General features: G+C 40.9%; 1 long non-coding RNA gene across 1 annotated transcript in view; it reads right to left on the reverse strand.

Moving 5' to 3' along the window:
• The window catches only part of LOC126512902 (uncharacterized), a 143,199-nt gene extending 120,958 nt beyond the window's left edge, over positions 1-22,241 (reverse strand). The window contains exon 1 of the long non-coding RNA XR_007595182.1: positions 20,364-22,241. This is a non-coding gene — a long non-coding RNA (uncharacterized lncRNA). The remainder of the gene's footprint in view (positions 1-20,363) is intronic.
• Between the last annotated feature and the right edge of the window lie 617 nt (positions 22,242-22,858).

The following is a 22,858-nucleotide window of genomic DNA, read 5'->3' on the forward strand; positions in this document are numbered from 1 at the left end:
ATTTTTATTTATTTATTTATTAAAGATTTCTGCCTCCTCCCTGTCACCGCCTCCCATTTCCCTCCCCCTCTCCCAATCAAGTCCCCCTCCCTCATCAGCCCAAAGAGCAATCAGGGTTCCCAGCCCTGTGGGAAGTCCAAGGACCACCCACCTCCATCAAGGTCTAGTAAGGTGAGCATCCAAACTGCCTAGGCTCCCACAAAGCCAGTACGTGCAGTAGGATCAAAAACCCATTGCCATTGTTTCTGAGTTCTCAGTAGTCCTCATTGTCCGCTATGTTCAGCAAGACCGGTTTTATCCCATGCTTTTTCAGACCTAGGCCAGCTGGCCTTGGTGAGTTCCCGATAGAACATCCCCATTGTCTCAGTGTGTGGGTGCACCCCTCACGGTCCTGAGTTCCTTGCTCATGCTATCTCTCCTTCTGCTCCTGATTTGAACCTTGAGATTTCAGTCCGGTGCTCCAATGTGGGACTCTGTCTCTGTCTCCTTTCATTGCCTGATGAAGGTTAATATTCAGGAGGATGCCTATATGTTTTTCTTTGGGTTCACCTTCTTATTTAGCGTCTCTAGGATCACGAATTATAGGCTCAATGTCCTTTATGGCTAGAAACCAAATATGAGTGAGTACATCCCATGTTCCTCTTTTTGGGTCTGGCTTACCTCATTCAGGATAGTGTTTTCTATTTCCATCCATTTGCATGCAAAATTCAAGAAGTCATTGTTTTTGTTTGTTTCGAGACAGGGTTTCTTTGTGGCTTTGGAGCCTGTCCTGGAACTAGCTCTGGAGACCAGGCTGGTCTCGAACTCACAGAGATCCGCCTGCCTCTGCCTCCCGAGTGCTGGGATTAAAGGCGTGCACCACCATTGCCCGGCTTAAGAAGTCATTGTTTTTTACTGCTGAGTAGTACTCTAATATGTATATATTCCATACTTTCTTCATCCATTCTTCCATTGAAGGGCATCTAGGTTGTTTCCAGGTTCTGGCTATTACAAACAATGCTGCTATGAACATAGTTGAGCATATACTTTTGTTGTATGATAGGGCCTCTCTTGGGTATATTCCCAAGAGTGGTATTGCTGGGTCCAGGGGTAGGTTGATCCCAAATTTCCTGAGAAACTGCCAACTGCTTTCCAAAGTGGTTGCACAAATTTGCATTCCCACCAGCAATGGATGAGTGTACCCCTTTCTCCACAACCTCTCCAGCAAAGGCTATCAAGACAACTTTAAGATACCATCTTACACCTGTCAGAATGGCTAAAATAAGAAACACCCTCAGTTTATTTAAACTGCTTCCCTGGAAAGTTTCCTCTTGGTCTCTTTTTCTTCCTTCTGGTGGTACATTAGCAGTCTCCTGGTTCCCCCTCAGGGCAACCCTAGAGTGCAGGAATCCCATTAAACCTGGATAATTTTTAATTTGACTTGTGACTTGGCTTGATTGGTATTTTTGCCTTGGCAGAGAGCTCACGTTAGGAAAAATTCCTAACATCTTGGAGGTCCCACCAGGTAGGGCAGTCTTTCCGTGTTGCCCTAATCCACAATCTGAGCTCTTCACACTGTGCTAAAACTGGCTCCTGGGCTACAGTGGCTGTGTCTTGGTGAGTTCCTTTTTCTTGTCTATGCTATAGGGTTTTGGGGGAACCCATTCATACTTACTTTTATCAATTATTGGACTCTTGAAACTGCAAGCTCGCACCAAGAGTTTGATTTCAGCAGCGGCTAGACTGGCAAGACTAGGAATAGCTGAGGTGGTCTTTGTTTGCCCCAGGGACACCTAGAATTCAATTTCCACAACCCCGTTAGGCCTAAGAGCTATTTTAGTGGATGCGCTGTAATAGACTTAGGCCACAGGGTTAGGCATAGACTTTAAAATGGGAACTTGCAGTTCAAAGCCAGATCTGCTGTTACCCCTGGTATACCTCTTACAAAATCTTTATAAATTGGGCCTGTCTGATACAATCTGTCCTGAACAGCTAATTTCCCTACTAGAAGGAAGCCTTGAGCTTACTGTTCTCCAGTACCCAGAAAATATTTTGTCACCATAAGGACAAATGGGCAGAGCTTACATAGGTCCATGTTTTTTGGGCTCTGTATTCTCACCCTTCCCTTAGTAGACAGTGTCTTGCAGCACCAGTCTTGGTCACTAAGGCTGCAACACCTTCAAATTCCTGGTCATCTGGGAATTGGGACCCTGACAATTTTAGCTGGACCATGCAGCCAGAGGCACTAGCCCCTCCCCCATTCCCTCAAGCCCACACTACTCAAACCCCTCCTGTAGAGCAACATTCTCCACATTTCTCTCCTTCCCTGTCTATCCCATCCCTTCCCAATCTGGAGGTTCAAAGTCAACTTCCACCCCTTACCGACCTTCCTCCTCCCCTCCCCCTCCTACCTCATCTCCCCACCCTTGGACTCACTCTTCGCACTGGGATAGCCCCTCACAATCCTCCCCAGTCTCCTCCCATACCAGATCTCACCATAGCTCCACCCTTCTCTGTCTTCTCTGGGAGGTGGCGGGAGTTGATGGTGTTATGAAAGTTCATGTTCCTGTTTCTCTTTCAGATCTCTCTCAGATAGAAAAGGAACTGAAAAATACTTGAATATTACCTCAAATAATCCATGGTTTGTAAAATTAGAGGCATTTATTCTGTTTTGAGCACTATGCTTTTGCATGCACCATTTTATCAGTCTCAAGTTCACTACCAAGTAGGTTTTATTTGCAAGTTAAGAAAAATGGGGCTTAGAGTCTTTCCCCTACTCAGGGTCTTTCCTTTACTCAGGTAAAGCTGGAGTCTAAACTCAAGTAATTCAAGTTTAGAACTTGCTCTTCAAGGTGCACATGACTTTGCTTCCCTGCGTGATAAAATAAGATGTAGACCTGGGTAGGAGAGAGTGGTTTTATCTATCTATCTATCTATCTATCTATCTATCTATCTATCTATCTATCATCTTTCTATCTTCTATCATCTATCTAATGTATCTAGTTTAGAAATGTAGCATAGCATAAATTATTTCAGGACTGTATGGTCTTAGCATTCATTACCCTTGGAATACATTTTTGAAACATTTATTTTATTTATGCCTTTCTGCTAAGTTTGGAGTTCAGTAATGCTGGGCTCTGTTTTTTGTGTGCCTCTGCATTCCCATTTCCAGCACAGCTGGTTGGTGAAAGGTTGATGGAATAAATGATTGCATTTCTATATTTCCTTTTGTTAATGGGAAAAACCACATGTTATTGAGGAAAGTAATACAATTTTATTGATTGCTTTTTAAAAGCATGGTGCCCTGTACTGACAGCCCTTAGTACTTGCAATATCTAATTATTTGGGAGGCAACATTTGTCAGTTGTCTTATTTTAGGCAGAATATCACAAATAATGTTTTCATGCTAATAGGATTCAGAAATGTACCTTTCAAACTGTTTGTGGGAGTGGTATTAAATATGCTTTTTAAATGTTGTACTTAAAGGTCTAATTTGGACTTTTCTTTTGTCTGAAAAGCTTTTTCTAGCTGTGAACAAGGCTTTACTAAGTGTACCCCCTGGTAGTAGTGGATGTGTGGCAGAGTATCATATTTGGAAATGCCTCTGTATGTACCTTCTATTCCTCTGCCACCTTAGAAAAGAAGCCCTATGTTAGGTTCTCTCACTCTCTGCATTTGTGAGAACTACAAAATATTTAGCTGGCTAGCTAGTCAACTGAATGAATGAGCAAGTGAAGGCACGGTTTGAATCAACTTGATACCATTTGAAGAGACATAATATGCTCCTTGTCTACTTAAAAATGACAAAAACTCCCATATGAATCAATTTCAGGAGACTTAGCCTTAGGTTTTGGATCTAGATAGAATACAGATACAGCTGTACCCCAGCAATGTAGTAGTTGTCTTATGTTAGGCAGAACATCACAAATAATGTTTTCATGCTTATAGGATTCAGATATCATATCAGATATGAATTGCTCCTGTGAAGTATAATTTAAAAGTCAACCAGAGAGCAATTGATTACCCCCAAAACAGTCATGTTATTATTCTACCAGTGGTCAGCTTTGTTGTAAATATATATTTCTTTAAATGCACTGAAACCAACAAGTCTCTTGACATTTGCCAAGCTGTTCCACATACACATAGGGGTATGTTCGAATGAAAAGGTAGGCAAAACTGCACCTCTGACTTGTCCTTCACTTTCAGTTTGTGCCCTGTCTCAAGATCAGATGGATGTGAAAGTTCCATATCATCTGAGATCCTTTGGACATGCACACAAAGCGCAGCACACCAGGAGTGATCAATTCAGCTGCAATTTTCAGGACCTTGATGGCTGCGACTTTAAGATTTACATAAAAGGTGATGATTGAGGGCATTTTCATTCCATGGCCAAAATTTGGGGTTGTGATCTGGGCTCCTTCAATCTTCCTGGTGGTTGTCATGTCCAAAGAATGAGCATGTGATTAAACCCGACTCTCTGAATGTGGCTGACAATGGGGGCTGACTGAGAAGCCAATGATAATGACACAGGGATTTGATTCTACTGCGTGTACTGGCTTTTTGGGATCCTAGTCTGTTTGGATGCACACTTTCCTAGGCCTGGATGGAGCAGGGAGGGTCTTGGACTTCCCACAGGGCAGGGTACCCTGCCTTCTCTTAGGACTGGAGGAGGAGTGGGGAGGGTGAGTGGGGGGGAGTGGGAGGGAAATGGGAGGAGGGGAGAAGGTGGAAATTTTGAATGGTATTATTTTTAAAGCAATACAAAATGGCATGTGGCAAAAAAACAAAAAACAAACAAACAAACAAACCACTAAACTCTTTAAAATAAAACCCTCTGTTTCCCCAAAATTCCAAAAGGCAGAAGGGACCTGTGGTTTCTACTGGTATATCAAATTCATACTGGCCTCCAGGCTCCCCAGTATCACAAGTACCTGTTACACATTTCAAAGTCCATGCTAGCTTCCTAAATCTTCTCAACTTCTCCCTTACTCTAAACTCCCTCCAGCCCCCCCCCCGCCCCCCCCCCCCCCCCCCCCCCCTCCCCCCCCCCCCCCCCCCCCCCCCCCCCCCCCCCCCCCCCCCCCCCCGCTACTCATTCCTTTTATAACCCTGGTATTTCTTGATCTCTCTCCCCCTTCCTGCTTCCCTCATGACCATGTTCAGACTACTTTATTCTCTGGTTGTTCTTTCTCTCGTATCTGTAATATAAACCTTCCCCCTAAACATACTATAGAGCGGTCATGTCATCAGTTTATACAGTGGCGAATTCACCAGTATCTTATCATGTCTGAGGGCAAAGGAGTCTTAGGGGTACTATAATACTCAGGCACCCCTCCCTCCACCAAGTGATCTGTCAGATAGAGAAATGAAAGGGAGGCTTGTCTCACTATAAAAAGTTTTATAATTTCCTTCAAAAGTTAGGAACATATATAGTAGAGATTCTTTCCAGAAGATTTTGCCTTTAATGAAGGAGGGATAAGTTGGTGGACAGTTTTGTAAAGTTTCCTTAAGGCAATCTACAAAGTGGGGTTTTCATTAGGTCCTGGGACAACGGTTGCCAGTTACTAGTCATGCTTCTCTAACATTCAACTTAAATTGTCTGGTTACACTGTCTTTTAAGGTCAAGTTAACCTCTTAGATTTGGGAATTACATCGTGTCAATTATGAAGGATCATACAAGACGTGAGTTTAAAAATACTTGTTGTGATGAAGATTTTAAGAAATCTAATCACAATTGTGCAGAAACACCAAGAGATATTGCTGGTATCTCAAGCTGTGCCCCCTCTCTCCATCACTATGATTCATTGAAAGAATTTAGAAGAAAAACATGGAGTATAGAAGTATAGAATGTAGGATATATTATGTATTAAAGTGTAATGTGGGGATATCCTCAAGGGATGACAGAGCTCAACAGCCAAAAATTATTACTGCAGAGGAAAACATTCTAATGAGTGAGATTAGACAATGGCTAGAGATACCATTATCTGAAAAGGTTGATTAGTCACAATTTTTGCTAGAGCTCTTCTTACTTCTGTGAAAAGCAGATTTTTTGCTTTTTCCTTTTCTTTTTGTGGTGGCAGGGTGTTGCCAATATATCCTATAACTATCCAGATAGTCAAGGTGTTGCCAATGTGTCCTATAACTATCTAGATAGCCAAGTTTGGTCTTGAATTTATGGTTTGTTTCTCTCACTCTTCTAAGTGCCAGGATTATGGGCATACATACCACCCTTGATATAGGAATGAGTTTTCTCCACTGTTCCAGAAGAAAAAAAGGAAACATTTCAGGAAAAAGAAATCCTTTATATTTCCCTTTGCCTCCTTATGCTTATATTTTGTGCTTTTCAGGAATAAAATGGATTCTCAGACACTTTCTTATGAACCAAATATTTATTGCACTTGGTATTGGGAGTGGAGAAACCCAAACTGTGGTGTTGTTCCCCCAGGAGTCCTTCTATACAGTTGTACACTCTTCTGAATGTTCCCTAGGGTCACAGTTATTTATTCAGGCACATGTTTTATGGTAGTTTTCAATTTTATTCTTCTATGACACAGATGATATTTACCACACTCTTATGAACATACTCAAGGTGACAAATGCCACTGTGCATTGGCTTTTCAGGAAAACATATCAGAAAGAAGTAGCTATCTTACCTTATATCTCCCAAGACAAAGATTAGAGTACTAGTGATTAATCCTGGAAAGAATCCCAGTATTGACTGCAGATCAGGATAGAAGACGATGAAGGGAAGGAAGTCAACAGAGATGGTATTCAAGAAAGTTATCCCTGTGGGCAGCTGCAATCTGTTCCACTTGGGAATTCTAAGATAAACTATAAAAGATGCCCCCCAGGATTCCATCATCTGAGGTGAAAGGAAATCCAGGTGCTGGATTTCTGTCGTTCCCACACGTCACAAATTGAGGGCTAGAGATCTCCACCTAAATCGATATGTACAGGGGAGAGACAAAGGAATTTGGGTAGGGCACTAACAGTGTCTACCACAATGTTTAAAAATACTGTTGGGTTAGTTCTGGTTTCTGTGTAACAAGAAGTAAATGATTTATTCATCTTTGTATCTAACTCTTTCTAGTTGTGATGGTTGCTTTTAATGTCAAGCTGCCCAAAGTTAAAATCTTCTGAGGAGGGAGCCACAGTTGAGGGATTGGCCTGATTGTTTTAGTATGTATGGCAAGACCAATCTCAAATGTGGACAGCATCTTCTGGTCGCAGATCAGATAAAAAGGTCATGGCCCAAGGAAGATTATTCTCCTTTTTCTTGGTTGGCCTTCCCTCTTGCCATAGAGTTGATTTACCCTGTTGGTGCTGTTGCTATTGCTTCCTTCACTGACACCAGACAACGTCCATCTTAGACTGAGAACCAGTAGCTCTCCAGGAACCTTCCCGATTTTCTGTACCAGATTGGGAGTGCTGAGGTACCCAGCCTTAATGGACTGATCAGCCATTGGGTTGTCAGCCTTTCCAGTGAAAGACAACCATTGTGAAACTACTCTGACTGCTGATGAACCCAGCCACAAGGACTGAGCAGCTAACAGATTCTCAGACTCTTCGCTATGAGACAGTTGTCATTACCATTTTAATGTACGCTGCTTTAATCTATTCATTCTATTTGTTCTTGTCCTCCATAGAACCCTGACCAACACATTAGCCACAAATAACTATAATGTCCCTCGCAGGAAAGGATGAAACTTAACTGCTTTACAAAAAGCATCTATAAAAAGTAAAATAAATGCCTTACATTAGCGATTTTGGTGATAATGATATTGAGCTACTAATAATAACAACCACAACAATGATGTAGTTAGTCAACAGGCTCTTACAAGCACAGTGACTCACTTGCTATACATACTACACAGTAAGTAAATTCATTAATTCATTTGTGTCTTTCCACTGACTGGTTGCATTATCTTCACAGACTTTACCAGAGATTTACCAGGCCTTCTGGATAGAAACACAAAGTAGGTTTTTTTTTTTTTTTTTTTTTTTTTTTTTTTTGCTGTATACACAAAACATGTCTTTGCTTTCTGCCTTTATCTGTAAGTTCCAGTGTGTCAATATAAGACTCCATCTGTAGTCCTTAAAGATCAAGTGCAGGTACGGGAATGTGTCCACATTCATTTTCCCAGGGATAAAAAGGAGAGCTTGTCAAGGTTTTCTTCACATACTATAGCATCTCTTTCAAGGCACAGCCATTCATCTTCTTTTCTAAGGCACCATGATTGTGAAATGTTGTCATTTATTTATGGATCCAGAGTTCACAGGACTGTACTCAAATCGGGAATGCTTCCCTAACTGACTTGGTATCTCCACAGATACCTCACTAAGTGAAAACTTTGGCACCTCTTTTTAGCAACCGTCTCCCATATGTTTCCCTTTCCAATTGACTCTTTGATAAAATCCTACATTTTTTTTTCTCTTTCTACCAATCCTTTGGGGGCATTTTCCTTCATTCCTGTAAACTTAGCATAAACTTTGATTCCAATTTCCCTACCAGTTCCTTGTGACACATTCAGCTAATGTTTGAAGAACCCAATTGTTTGTTGTCAGGCCCAAAGGAAACACCAATTCCCCAAACTCCAAAAGGTAGTCCAAATATCCAGAAATGAACTCAACCTGGACTCCAGTAGGATTTCTGGCATTAGATAAAAGCCTGCAATTCCTCCGGAACTTGTGAAAGTGGTTCCCAGTTTTCAAAAGAAGTCGTTTCCCTTACCTCTGGCAGAAAAAAGGCTACCTGTGGTGCCTATTAGCGTATCAAAGCACATGCTGGCCTCCGGGCTCCTTCAGTAGCACAAGTACCTGTGATCCCATTCAAAGTCCATGCTAACCTTCTAGCCTTTCTCACCTCTGCCCTATCCTAATCTCATGAATTTCCCTTTCCTCCACTATTAATTTTTATTATAATTATGTTATTCTTCCTCCCCATATGTTCCTGCTCCTGCTTTTCTCACTGTTTTCTCGTTTGTTCATGCCATTCTATTCTCCCCTCTCTCACAGATAGCTCTGGTCAGGGTCAGTCTGCAGGGCATGGTTAGTCTACTTCCTTCTCTCTTTGCTCTGTACTCATTCAGATGCCTCTGACTGTTCGCTCTCTCATATCAACAATAAAAATCTTCTGCTTAAGCATACCATGGAGTGGTCATGTTGTCAATTTATGCACACAAAAAGTTCTAAAGTGACAGCTTCACAGTCCCACATCTTCTCTTCTTGATTCATCTTTATAATCTTCACTTATCTATGGTGGCATGCTGCAGGGTAGGCCTGGAGAAGGAGCCTTAGGAGAAGCCAATTTGGCCTTGGTGGCTGACTCAAAGGGACATTATGTTGACATTCATTGCTTGCTCAAGAACAACATCCATTTAATTTAACTGGACTAGTACTAACCCAAATTATGCAATATGTCATACATAGGCTAAACCTCAATTTCCATAGCTTTCAGATGGGAAGAGCAATGGATTTATAGATCACAGGAGACTCAGCACATAATAAAAGCTCAAAAGTATCAACCATACCATAGGTCGAACTTCTGTAGGAAATACATAGAAATAGGAAACTGAGACAGAACCATGGGATTTGAACTGTTATCATATGTAGGGAGAGAGTAAAGTCTAGAGTGAATGTCTATTGTTGACATGGGCATAACCATATCAAGGACTCCAATGCATCATCCCCATGCCTTCCTTCAGTGAGGTTCAGGAAGATAGCAAAGCCTTCCACTTATCTGAGTGCAGATGTTGACACTATATGCAGAAAATGGTCACTGTATTTTTCTTTCTCCAGATGTTTATAGCCTGAAGAACTTGCCCTGTGGTCATGGTATCTTGTCACAGCAATATAAAAACCCTAATTAAGAAAAAAGTTGGTACCAGGAGTGGGGTATTGTTGTGATAGGCTTGACAATGTTTTTGTTTGGAGTAATATAGACTTTTGTACTTTGGGTTATGAGAGCAGTGGAATGTTTTAAGCACTAATCAATGGGCCATAATAGTAGGAGAACACTGAGTTATTTTAACTATGGGGGGCCTCACTTAAGAGATTTCAGAGGAGAATTTTAGTATGCTGCCTAGAGGTCATTCTTGTGATATTTTATTGAATAAAGTGGCTGCTTTTAGCTCTTGTTTGAAAGGACTGCTTGAGGCTAAAGTGAAGAATTTTGGAGTAATTTCATTGGCAGAGGAAATCTCAAAACAGCCTAGTATAGACTCTATCATGTGGTTGCTAGTGTTAGCTCTAATGAAGATATATAATGAAAAGAAGCAAGGAGAAATATTTGAGGAGAAAGTGAACACTAGAAAGTGGGATGGAGCTAAGTCCTGTGTTCAAGGAGATAAATAGATTAACAAATGAAATAAATAGAGTGAGGCCCTCATGGCAAGATCCTACTCAGCTAAGTTTCCAACTTGTGAAAAAAATTAAAGAAAAGTTTAGAGTGGAGTGTAGTGGTGCATGCCTTTAATCCCAGAACTGGAAAGGCAGAAGCTGGCAAACCTCTGAGTTCAAGGTCAGCCTGCTCTAGAGATCCAATTTCAGGACAACCAAATTTAGGCAAGTGAAGGACAGAAAGCTGGTGAAGATGTAATTGAATGAGGCAGTCATGTTTCAGCCCTAGTAAGCAGAACTTGGTATCTTCAGCCATGTGGTTTAGGCTTTAGAGTTAAGAATAGAATAAATGGGTTATCATAAGCATTTGTAGATTTTTGTCTTGCTTCTGCTATCCCAAACTGGGGCTAAATAGACCTTTTATCATTGTTGTTGGGACCAATTAAGTCCTGGCCTTCAGCTGCTCTTCCCTGTCTAGAGCCTTCTAATTGAAGTTACTAGAAGCTGTACCTAGCTTAGAGGATCAGAGGATAGGATTTTCACCTGTTGGCCATTGACTGCAGGGTATTTTAAGCCTCTATGGTGCTATTAAAGAGGGGCTTTTTGGTACCAGTGTTAAAAAAAAGAATAAATGGGTTATGAAATTTGCCTCTATGCTTACAGAAAGGTGCTGAGGCCAGTCATGTGTCACGGGTGTCTCTGAATGGAGGACTATTGGAGAGGCCATTGCCTGAACTGTGAAGTTGAAGCCTGGATTGCTTTGGAAAACCTAAAATGTTAGAGATACCAGAGTTGTGGGATACTTGCCAAGGAGAGCTGCTAACAGGGAGTGGAACCAGCCCACAAGAAAGAAGTGTGCTGCAGTCAACAAAGCTGAACGGTCTTGGAGACCTGAAGAGTGTTTTGACGTCAGGTACGGAGATGTAGAGTTTGGAGTTTGCCCAGCTGGTTTTCAGTTTTGCTTTGGTCCAGTATTTCCTCACTATACTCCCTTCCCTACATTTGGGGAGGGTAATATATATCCTGTGCTATTGTATGCTGCAAGTATGTGATGTGCTTTTTGATTTTTACAGGTGATTATAGTTAAGAGATTGTATGAATCTCAGAAGAGACTTTGAACTTTGGACTTTTAAACATTGTTGAGACTATTATAGACCCCATGGACTTTTGAAGTTGGACTAAATGAATTCTTCAGTATGATAATATTGTTATAACTTTTCGGGGACCAGGGAGTGGAATGTGGTAGTTTGAGTGTAATTGGCCCCCATAATCTCATAGGGAGTGACAATAGTAGGAAGTATGACTTTATTGGAGTGGGTATAGCCTTGTTGGAGGAAGTGTTTCACTGTTGGGATGGGCTTTGAGGTTTCCTATGCTCAGGATACTGCCCAGTGTTTCAGTTGACTTCCTGTTGCCTGCAAGTTGTAGAACTCTCACCTCCAGCACCACATCTGCCTGCATGCTGCTATGCTCCCCACCATGATGATAATGGATTGAACTTTCATTCAGTGAGCCATGCCACTTAATTATTTCTTTTATAAGAGTTTTCTATAGTTATGGTGTCTCTTCACAGCAATATAAAAACGCTAAGTCACACCCTACAGGGATTGTTCCTGCTTCTTTTTTAAAAAATCTGTTTGGTTTTTTGAGACAGGATTTCTCTATGCAGTCTTCGCCACCCTGGAACTTGTTTTTTAGACTAACTAAGCTGGCCTTGAACTCAGATCCACCAGTCTCTGCCTCATGAGCGCTGGGATTAAATGTGCACCATCACCACTCTGCCTGCCTCCTTGTTTATCTGTGTGTAGTAATCCCACCCCTTTGTTCAGTTGATGCAATAACACCACTTCCCTATTCAACAGCATATAATAAATATACCATGCTTCTAGAATGTTGCAATTTCTACATCTAAGGCATTCAAGGCCACCAGTGTGTGTGTGTGTGTGTGTGTGTGTGTGTGTGTGTGTGTGTGTGTATAATCTGCCTTTTTGTCATTGCCTCTTAGCCCCTAGTTGGGGTTCTGGGATCCAAGCTATGTAAGAATGTAGCAATTGCACAATTGCAGCAGAAGTCAGAACACTAATGTATTGGAGAAACATGAGTATCTGAGTTCCACCAGGTAGTAGAGGTGGGTATCTGTGTGACCCTTTACAGTGCAGGCCAGATGCCTCAGCAAATTGATGGAACTAGTTTGTCATTAATCCTGTTGAAAAGGTGGGGACTGCACAGAAAGACTGTTTTAAAATGGCATTATTGATGTGGGAGTGTCATATATCAATCTGTTGATTTCATTGGTTAAGCAATAAAAAAAACTGCTTGGCCCTCATAGGTTAAAACATAGGTGGGAGGAGTAAACAGAACAGAATGCTGGGAGGAAAAGGAAATGAGCACAGACTCAACAGCTCTGCTCTCTGGAGCAGAGATGCCAGCTCCTCTCTCCCAGGCAGCTCCAACCCAGGATGGATGTAGGCTAGAATCTTCCCGGTAAGTGCACCTAGTGGTGCTACATACCTTATTAGAAATGGGCTAAATTAATATGTGAGAATTAGCCTAGAAGAGGCTAGATAGAAATGGACCAAGCAGTATTTAAATTAATACAGTTGGTGTGTTGTTATTTCGGGCATAAGCTAGCCAGGTGGCCAGGAGCTGGGGTGCTGGGGACGCAGCCCCGCTGCTCCATATTACAACACATTATTGCTATTTTTTATGTATTTTCCCTCAATAGGGTAATGGTCTAGTATAATATTTCATTTATATAATGGGATTACAGAATGATTTTTTTCCTAGCTCTATTCATTTGCCTGGTAAATTTCATATGCCATTTTTAACAACAGAGTAATACTCCATTGTGTAAATTAGCCCATTTTCTTTATCCATTAATCTGTTAAGGGATATTTAGATTGTTTACAATTTCTAAATATTATGAACAGAGCATCAATGAACATGATTGAGCAAGTGACTCTGTGGTAGGATGAAGTGTCTTGGGTAGATACCCAAGAATGCTATAGCTGGATCCTGAGGTAGATTGAGTGTCATCTTTCTGAGGAACTGCTTTGTTTACCCACCATAACTACATGGTAGTACCCTATTTGTGTTGATGTCACACATTTCATCTGTAGGACATCTTACCCCGAGCTTTGATTCTCATAGTACAGGGGTAAAAGTTTGGGACTGATGTATCTGGGTTTTGCAAAGTTAACTTGCAGAAGTTAACTTAAAGTAAAGACAACTTGACTTCTTCATTTTTATTTACAGTACCTAAAGCATTATGTTGTATGTAGCATGCAAAAGTTGAGCACGTGCTATGTCTTAATATGTCTTTCTCATATTGATTTTTTTCTGGCTGAAGGGGCTTAAGAAGTTACAGATGCAGACAGTGTGGTTTGGACTAATCCCCCTTTTACCTATAACAAACCATAAAAATTCCTGTGAAAAAGAAACCTTTTGTATACTAAGTGGAATAGGTAACTCTTATCAGCAGTGACTGAGAATTGATGCTGTAATGAGTTTGTGTAAATAAAATCTTTCATCCACTAGTTTTATATGCTTCCTCTATAGGCCATCCTTAGAATTTGCTGTCCCAGGTCACATTCATCCTTTTAACAAATTCATTGTTCTTTGTATAAAAGATAGAAAAAGCATTCTGCCTTGAACATTTATTTGTGTCTTACTGTCTTGTGAGAATCATCATGCCCATGTAAAGTAAAACTTAGGCTTTTCTGCCCTTGATCTGTTTTGTGTTAATTGAATTCCTAAACCCAACTAAATAAACTAAGCATAAACAGAGACAGACAGACAGACACACACACACACAGAGGGGTGGTAGGTCTTCAGCTACCCCATTACTAGCGTTTTGGGAAGTCTTTTTGATGTCTCTGGATGATACCTGAAAAAATGTGTTCCCCTCTTAGAGTTCCTATCCTCCTTAATAAAGCAACTGAAGAAAGAATGGACTCAAATAGAAACTTGGTTACAACTTTAGTTTTTGAGATAAGGGTCTCACTATGTAGCCCTGTCTGGCCTTGAATTTGCTAATTGACTAGGTTAGCCTTGACCTCACAAAATTCCATCTGTTGCTGACTTTTTATTGCTGGGATTAAAGATATGTGGCACCATGCCAACCCAATAACAACTTTATTGGTGCTTTGAATAAAAGACTTTAGGTCACAAGCTGTAAATCTCAGTATCTGAGAAGAGTAGAATGGAGGAAAGAAGGAAAAAAAACCATACTGGTTGATTATAGGTGTGGCAGTCTACCGTATAGCAGCAGGCAGCCACTAGTGGAGTGGATGTTTTTAGAGAAAGAACAAGTAAGCCCAATGTATCAGAAAGAGCATACTTAGGCCCTGGCCAGCATCTGGAAAAAAGAACTGGAGAAAAAGAAAAAAGAAAAGTTTTACCATTGTGGACTCAGAAAGGTGGGCAGGCCCTGCTGAACTTCATTGTTGCTAAGATTGTAGGAATTTTGCTGGGCACAGAAATACAAGAAAGAAAAATTACCATATCTTATTGAAGGAATAATTATTCTACCTATCTCTATAGATTGGTGTGGTGGTTTAAATAAAAGCAACCTCCACAGGCCCATAGGGAGTTGCACTATTAGGAGGTGTGGTCTTGTAGTAAATACCAGCTAAGGCCATGTGACCAGTTGCAGAGACAAGGATTATAATTGACATGAGTGTTTCTGTCATATAGTTTAAGAATGCATTGCATAGATATTTATGTTTTCTTTACTCTTTACCATGTGATGTGATAGAACATTAGTTAAAAGAATATAGATGGTTACCATATTTAATCTTGAGATACTAAAAGAATGTCCCTCAAGGGACATTGTCACCTATTCTAAATTTATAATGCATTTGCAGTTGTAAAAGGGATAGTTAAATCATGTAAATTATAATTATGACCTAGCTAAATTTATAAAGCATTTGCAATTGTTTGTAGGATTGTTATATCATGTTTATGTGTTATTATTCTCATTTGGAAATTATTCATCACATAAGGAGATACGATTGTGTGTCAAGCTGACAAGGCATGGAATTGTGATGGTTACTCTTGGTTGTCAACTTGACTATATCTCAGATTAATTACAACCTTAAAGTGGAGGGCACACCTGTTAGGGATTTTTGCTTAAAGTGGGAAGATATACTTCTAATATAGATCTTTGAGGTAGGAACACACACTTTTTTATTTTTTTTTCCTTCTTTATTACTTCTTTTTCTTACTAAATTTCTCTTTATTGAAATGGCTAATGTTATGTATACTACAGTTTTTCTTGTTTTAAAAATGTATTTATTTATTTATTAAAAATGTCCACCTCCTCCCCTCCTCCCATTTCCCTCCCACTCCCCCCACTCCTCTCCCCTTCCCTCTCCAGTCCTAAGAGCAGTCAGGGTTCCCTGCCCTGTGGGAAGTCCAAGGTTCTCCTCCCTCCATCCAGGTCTAGGAAGGTGAGCATCCAAACAGACTAGGCTCCCACAAGGCCAGTCCATGCAGTAGAATCAAAACTCAGTGCCATTGTTCTTGGCTTCTCAGTCAGCCCTCATTGTCAGCCACATTCAGAGAGTCCAGTTTGATCACATGCTCCATCAGTCCCAGTCCAGCTGGCCTTGGTGAGCTCCCATTAGATCAGTCCCATTGTCTCAGTGGGTGGGTGAAGGGAGAATGGGAGGATTGGGGAGAGCTTGGGGGGATGGGATAATTGAGATGGAGGAAGGGTGGATATGGGAGCAGGGAAGAAGTTATCCTAACCAAGGGAGCCACTTTAGGGTTGGCTAGAGTCTTGGTTCTAGAGGTGTTCCCAGGTGTCCAAGGGGATTTCCCCAACTAGTTTCATAAGCAGCAGAGGATAGGGTGCCTGAACTGGCCTTATCCTATAGGCACACTGGTGAATACCTTGCATATCACCATAGAACCTTCATTCTGTGATGGATGGAGATAGAGACAGAGAACCACATTGGAGCACTGAACTGTGCTCCCAAGGTCCAAATGAGGAGCAGGAGGGAGAACATGAGCAAGGAAGTCAGGAACACACACTTTTAATTCAGATCTTGAGATCAGAAGACAGACCTTTACTCCATATCTTTCAGGTGGAAAAAGCCACCTTTAATCTGAGGCATGCCCTCTACTGGAAGCCTATATAAGGACTTGGAAGAAGTAAGCTTTTACTCTCTGCCTGTTTGCCCTCCCCTTGCTAGAAAGTTCATTCTTTAGCTGGCATTAGAGCCTATTTTTTTAAGAGTCCAGTGTATACTGAACACTAGCTGAGACATTCAGCCTCATGGACTGAACAACTGTTGTAAGAGGTCGCTTGTTTGTTCCTGGTTGCCCAGACTAGAAATAACCATTCAGATACTATATTATTTTAATCACTGCTTGGCCAATTAGCTTATGCATATTTCTAGCTCACTCTTATGTAACATGAGGGCCTGCTTGTGGGGGTTTCTATCCTGCCCAGTTCCCATAGCCAGCAAGTCCCAAAGAAAATCGCACAGAGGTCTCCATAAGTTATAAACTGATTGGCCCATTAGCTCAGGCTTTGTATTAGCTCTTATAACTTATATTGACCCATTATTCTTATCTATGTTAGCCACATGGCTCAGTACCTTTTTCAGTGGGGCAGGTCACATCCTGCTTCTTCTGTGGTCTGGGCAGGACTTGGGGAAGAGCTTCCTTCTTCCCAGAATACTCCTATTCTCATTGCCCTACTTCTACTTCCTGTCTGGTTGTACCACCTATACTTCTTGCCTGGCTACTGGCCAATCAGTGTTTATTTAAAACATAATTGACAGAATACAGAATTGTCCCCCACCACTCTTATATCTTAAATTAACCCATTTCTATTATTTTATGTATTGTCACAGGGCTGTGGCTTAGTGGTAAGGTTCTGGCAAGTCTGTCTCTGGCAGAGGCTACATGGCTTCTCTCTGACTCCACCTTCTTTCTCCCAGCATTCAGTTTAGTTTTCCAGCCTAGCTCTATACATATGTGCATGCAAAACACTCATAAGCATATAAAAATAAATCATAAAAACAAAAACAAACAAAAATGACCTGTCAATTTGGGAGCTTTAGTACTAACTGAAAGAGGTATTGTTTCTACGGGGATTAGCTGAATACTTGTTATATTAGCTATTTGGTCTTTCCAAACCAAGTCCAGGGGCTACCTGATCTTACTTTAAAATGTAATAAATAGTTTAAATGAAGAAACTCAAGAACCTACCCCTCCTAATCATTCCAAATAGTTCAATAAATTTATCCTTTCTAAGGATTTGGAAGATATTTGGCCATGGCATGGATTTCAGCCCAATACCAGCCTTGAGAGTAATTTGTGATTGAGGTGTTGAGTTTCAATCAAGAACTTCTTGGAAAGAAGCAAGAGAAGCTCAAAGTCTAAAATTGAGGTAGATCTGGGGAACAGGACGAAGAGTGAAGATGCAGAAGGTAAGGATAAGAAAACCAGAAAAACTAGAGAGAACTGGGGCCAAAAGAGGTAGAAGAAAAGTGAAAGATAAGTTCTTTGTGGAGGGAGGTGGCTGAAGTTTAAGAAACTTGTGTGGATTCAAGTCTCTTTTTCTTACTGACTTTTTATTACCAGTTAGGAAAGCCATTCAACTTAGATATTTTAACTTCTTTTGTTTTAAAGCACAATGCAAATATTGAAGCTTTCACTAATTTGTCCCCAAAACTCACCCCTCCTCAAACTGTTGGAGTTCATTATTACTCTTCTTAAAGTCCCAACACTTGCAGAGGGATTTAACAGTGAGAATCACAGTGACAGAGCCTATGCCTAGCAGGAGAGCATCATTTGAGAAGGAAACTGGGTAAAATCTGTTTACCAGAGTAAAAGAGGCCCTAGACAGAAAAATGGTGAAGCACTTTGTCTAACCTGTAGAGATCAGATTGTGCTATGTTCTCATTAACTTTATATTATGCAGAACATTGGCTTACAGGCTATACCTTGCACAAATAACTCCCTTTATACAACAACTTTTTGCTCTATATCTCATTTATGCATGTAAACAACTACCATCTGTTCAACATGAGCCATGAAGACAGACTGATAAATAGCTTATTCTTACAGATAAACATTGCCACATATAAGCGCATCAATATAAATCAGGAACACACGACAGGTGAAAATATCAAATGGTATCAAAGCCTGGAAACTTACAGAACACACTATACCAATGAATGATGCAACCTACCACTTGGATTGAGCATTGTGGTGCCCATTGACAATTAGGTCGTCAGACTTTCAGGTGCAGGCCATGATGTCCATCTCCAGGATTTCAGCTCAGTGTAATCTCCTGTTTGATTGAACTCGCTCAAACTGCTGTTCATTTGGTCTTAGTAAGCCTGGGACTAATTCCACTGTCTTTTAAATCATCTCTGTGGCTTGTTCATTAGGTTAATATCTAGCTAAATACAACAATCCTGTGCATTTCTACTAGTTCTGTCTCTCACCTTCAATGAGACCCCATGAACCCAACAGAGAATCAAACTCATTTTAGCCATGGTGTACTTATATTCCATGTGTGAGGTTTAATGTATAACTTGATGCTAATGTTAAAAATTAAGACTGTAAATAAAGGACCTGTGATAGTCAAAAGCATGACAATTAATTAATAATAATTTTTATCTCGATGAGATCCAGAATCACAACCCTCTGCACACAACTGTGAGAAAGTTCGTAGACTGCTCCCCCATTTTTCCTTCCCTGATCTTTAACTGACATCAGATGACTTACAGACAAATGTTAAGGCTTATAATGATAGTTTTTGAAACTATTTTTCTCTCTGATGACAAAAATGAGACTTCAGCAATAATCCCCGGAAAGTGGCCTAAAAACTGAATTGCCTTAACCTTTCTAAGTAGAAGTTTCAGGGTAGTTAAAGACTGTTGAAACAGGAGCGGTGGCAGGGCTGCGTCCCCAGCACCCGGCCGCCCGCATGGCTAGCTCACGCCCGAAATAACAACACACAAACTGTATTCATTTAAAGAACTGCTTGGCCCATGAACTCTAACCCTTACAGGCTAATTCTCGCCCCTGGACTAGCCCATTTCTAATAATGTTTGTAAGCACGCCAAGGTGCGCTTACCGGGAAGATTCTAGCCTAAGTCCATCGTGGGTTGGAGTTGCCTGGGAGAGCTGAGCATGGCGTCTCTGCTCCAGCAGAGCTGTCGGGTCTCTCCGGGAGCAGAGCAGAGTCTGACCTCACTTCCTCTTCCGCCCAGAATTCTATTCTGTTTACTCCTCCCATCTATGTTCCAAGCTGAGGCCAAGCAGTTGGTTTATTATAACTTAACCAATGAAATCAACAGATTGATATATGACACTCCCACATCACTTCCCCTTTTTCTGTTTAAAAAAAAAAAAAAAAAAAAGAAGGCTTTAACTTAACATCCAAAGCTCTAGAAATGACAGAGACATCTCGCTGCCTGGACAGTCACCCAAAGTTCCTCTGTACCGTTGGGGCATCCATCTTCGGCCTACAGGCCCATAGTTTCCAGCAGACATTTCCACAATGCAGGAAATTTCAAAGGCAGTCACTATCTGCTTGTCCTGAAGAATGTCTTGCAGACTCTTTCATGAAGCAGGAACCCCGAAAGATCATCTCACCTTTAGGCAAGTTCAGCAGTCCTCTCTCTGCGGGTTCTCTGTGTCCAGTTTATGCAATAGTCCAGGCAAGAGCAGTTTCTTGCCAAATGGCTATCAAACTCCATAAGGATCCTCTTCGATGCCCATCTTCCTCTTGAAGTAGATTGGTGATGCCAGGAGCAGAGTGTCTCATTGTCATGAGAAGTCCTAAGTTATTAAAACATTTAAAATGCCATATTCTATAATCTTTGAAAAATATGAAGAATGCCTATCTAAAATATATGTATGCACATCTAGAAAATCTTAACTAACATGACTACAAACTTAACTATTATTAATGATTATTCATTAACAACTTATATTTCCTAATTATACATTACATTTTAAAATGAACTACACAACACAATACCTTAATCAAGATCAAAAATGCATATAACAAAATTGACCTTAAAATCCATACCAATGCAAATTATTCATATCTATATCATATCCCCCTTTAAATGTAAAAGAACATTTGTAAACAATATTTGGGAACATGGGCGTAGTTTTTTCTCTCCAAACTGCTTCCTGCTGAATGGGGGCGCTGTTAATTAGGTCTTTTGTGGTATAACCTGTGTGCTAGTTTCATCTCAGTTGGAAGTTGAGCGAAGCAATTTTTTGAAGGTATTCACAGCAACCGTTCAGGAGGGCGTGGTCCATCATACCATATCGGAATAGAAGAAATGAACAGGGTCTCATCCTCTGTGAAAACAAAATAAGAAACTCCTTTTGAAAGCATCACGTCCTTAGATCCAAATATCAAAGCCAAGGCATTAAAATCTCTACGTTGGATTAGTTCAGCAGCATTTATAAACAAATATCTTTTAGCATCTGTTGCTCCTTCCTCAGCATTCAAACAATTCAAAGAGAGCATAATAGCATACAGTATCAAGATTCTCTGTGTATTTTCCATCTTTGTGAGCTTTATTTTAACCTCTATTAAGTTTATTTTTACTTTCATTTTATATTCTCTGTATCTCTGTCCTGGAATAACTCTGTAGACCAGGCTGTCCTTGAACTCTCAGAGATCTGCCTGTCTCTGCCTCCCAGGCATTGGGATTAAAGGTGTTTGCTACCACACCTTGAACTCACAGAGATCTGTTTGTCTCTGCCTTCTAGGCACTGGGATTAAAGGCGTGTACTACCACACACAACTTCTCTTTTTCTTACTTTTTTTTAAGAACTTTTAACTTTTAGCTTGCATATATTTTTAACACACTGTAAATCATTTAAACATTTTCTTTATCTTTGAATCTCTTTACTGTATCTCTCTCTGTTTTTCTGACCACAGGAGCCTTTAAATTACTGAGCAATATGAGTAGGATTAAAGCCGTGGCTTTGCCAGCTAGATCCAGTCCATTCCTTAGCTTTCCAGCCTCATGGCGGAGATACAGGCTGTAGCCGCGTTTATAGGCACAATTCTATGGCGTTTCAAGGTCCCTGCCAGCAAGCGAGCTACAACAGACAACAGTCAAGTCCTCTCTCTGTAGCTGGACCTCCTGCCTCAGTCAGAGTTTGCCCTGGCAGGACGGCCCAGAAAGCCGGTATTTTAAAACAGCACAACTTTTTTCCTGCTACGGCTGAAAACCAAAAAGCATGCGTTCAGCTTTTCACCAACACCGTTTAAGTGTTTCCTGGCAGGAACTCTTAATGAGCTGCAGGGTTTTGCAGCTGAAGCTGAGTCAGGAAGCCTCTCTTAGATGAGAGCGCTTGCTTGCCTCTAGCAAGCAGAGTAGACCCAAGAAATTTGTTGCTACCAAGAAAACATGCTTCATTCCATTCTTTCCCCAGCTTTCTCAGGCTTTTTGTGGATTCAGTTAGCCACACGTCTGGGCGCCATCTGTTGAAATAGGAGCGGCGGCGGGGCTGCGTCCCCAACACCCCAGCCGCTTGGCTAGCTCACGCCCGAAATAACAACACACAAACTGTATTCATTTAAAGAACTGCTTGGCCCATGAACTCTAACCCTTACAGGCTAATTCTCGCCCCTGGACTAGCCCATTTCTAATAATGTTTGTAAGCACGCCAAGGTGCGCTTACCGGGAAGATTCTAGCCTAAGTCCATCGTGGGTTGGAGTTGCCTGGGAGAGCTGAGCATGGCGTCTCTGCTCCAGCAGAGCTGTCGGGTCTGTCCCCGGAAGCAGAGCAGAGTCTGACCTCACTTCCTCTTCCGCCCAGAATTCTATTCTGTTTACTCCTCCCATCTATGTTCCAAGCTGAGGCCAAGCAGTTGGTTTATTATAACTTAACCAATGAAATCAACAGATTGATATATGACACTCCCACATCAAAAGACAAAGAAAGTTAAAACCTAGAAGACCAGTGTCATGTACTCTGGTCTTCTTATCCTGCTTCAACTAAGAGGGGTTATTTCATACTGAGGTGCTCTGTGTTCTGCACCATCCAAATGAGACCTGAACTGAGACACTATTGTTTTGGACACTTTAATTGTGTCTCAAAACACATTATCATAAATTAAGGTGCATAAATTAATCTGAGCTGTTTACATACTTTGATATCTGCCTTAGTCTTCTTGGGTTGCTGCAAGTTAATATTAAGTGGGTGCTTAGAAACAATAAAATATTCTGGGTGCTGGATATCTAAAATTAGGATAGAGGTAATTTCTTTTTTCTGGGTTGATATCTGAACCAGCATTTTATTGACTAAGGAGCAGAAATTCTCCAGGAACTCTCCAAGTTTTTGGCTCCATTTGGGGAGTTCTGAGGCACTTAGCCTTTAAGATGTAGCAGCAACTAGTTTCTCAGCTTTTCATGTGTGGGATAGCTGTTGTTGGACTATTCCAACTGTATTGTGTTAGCTTGTTTAATATATCCTTTAACTGAATATATTTTATGTACATGTTTATTATGTTTATATATGCTCATTCTATCGGTTGTATTCC

This window comes from Alexandromys fortis, unplaced genomic scaffold (assembly GCF_014885135.2).
Source record: "Alexandromys fortis isolate MF-2015 unplaced genomic scaffold, M_Fortis_MF-2015_v1.1 scaffold_83, whole genome shotgun sequence".
NCBI lineage: Eukaryota > Metazoa > Chordata > Mammalia > Rodentia > Cricetidae > Alexandromys > Alexandromys fortis.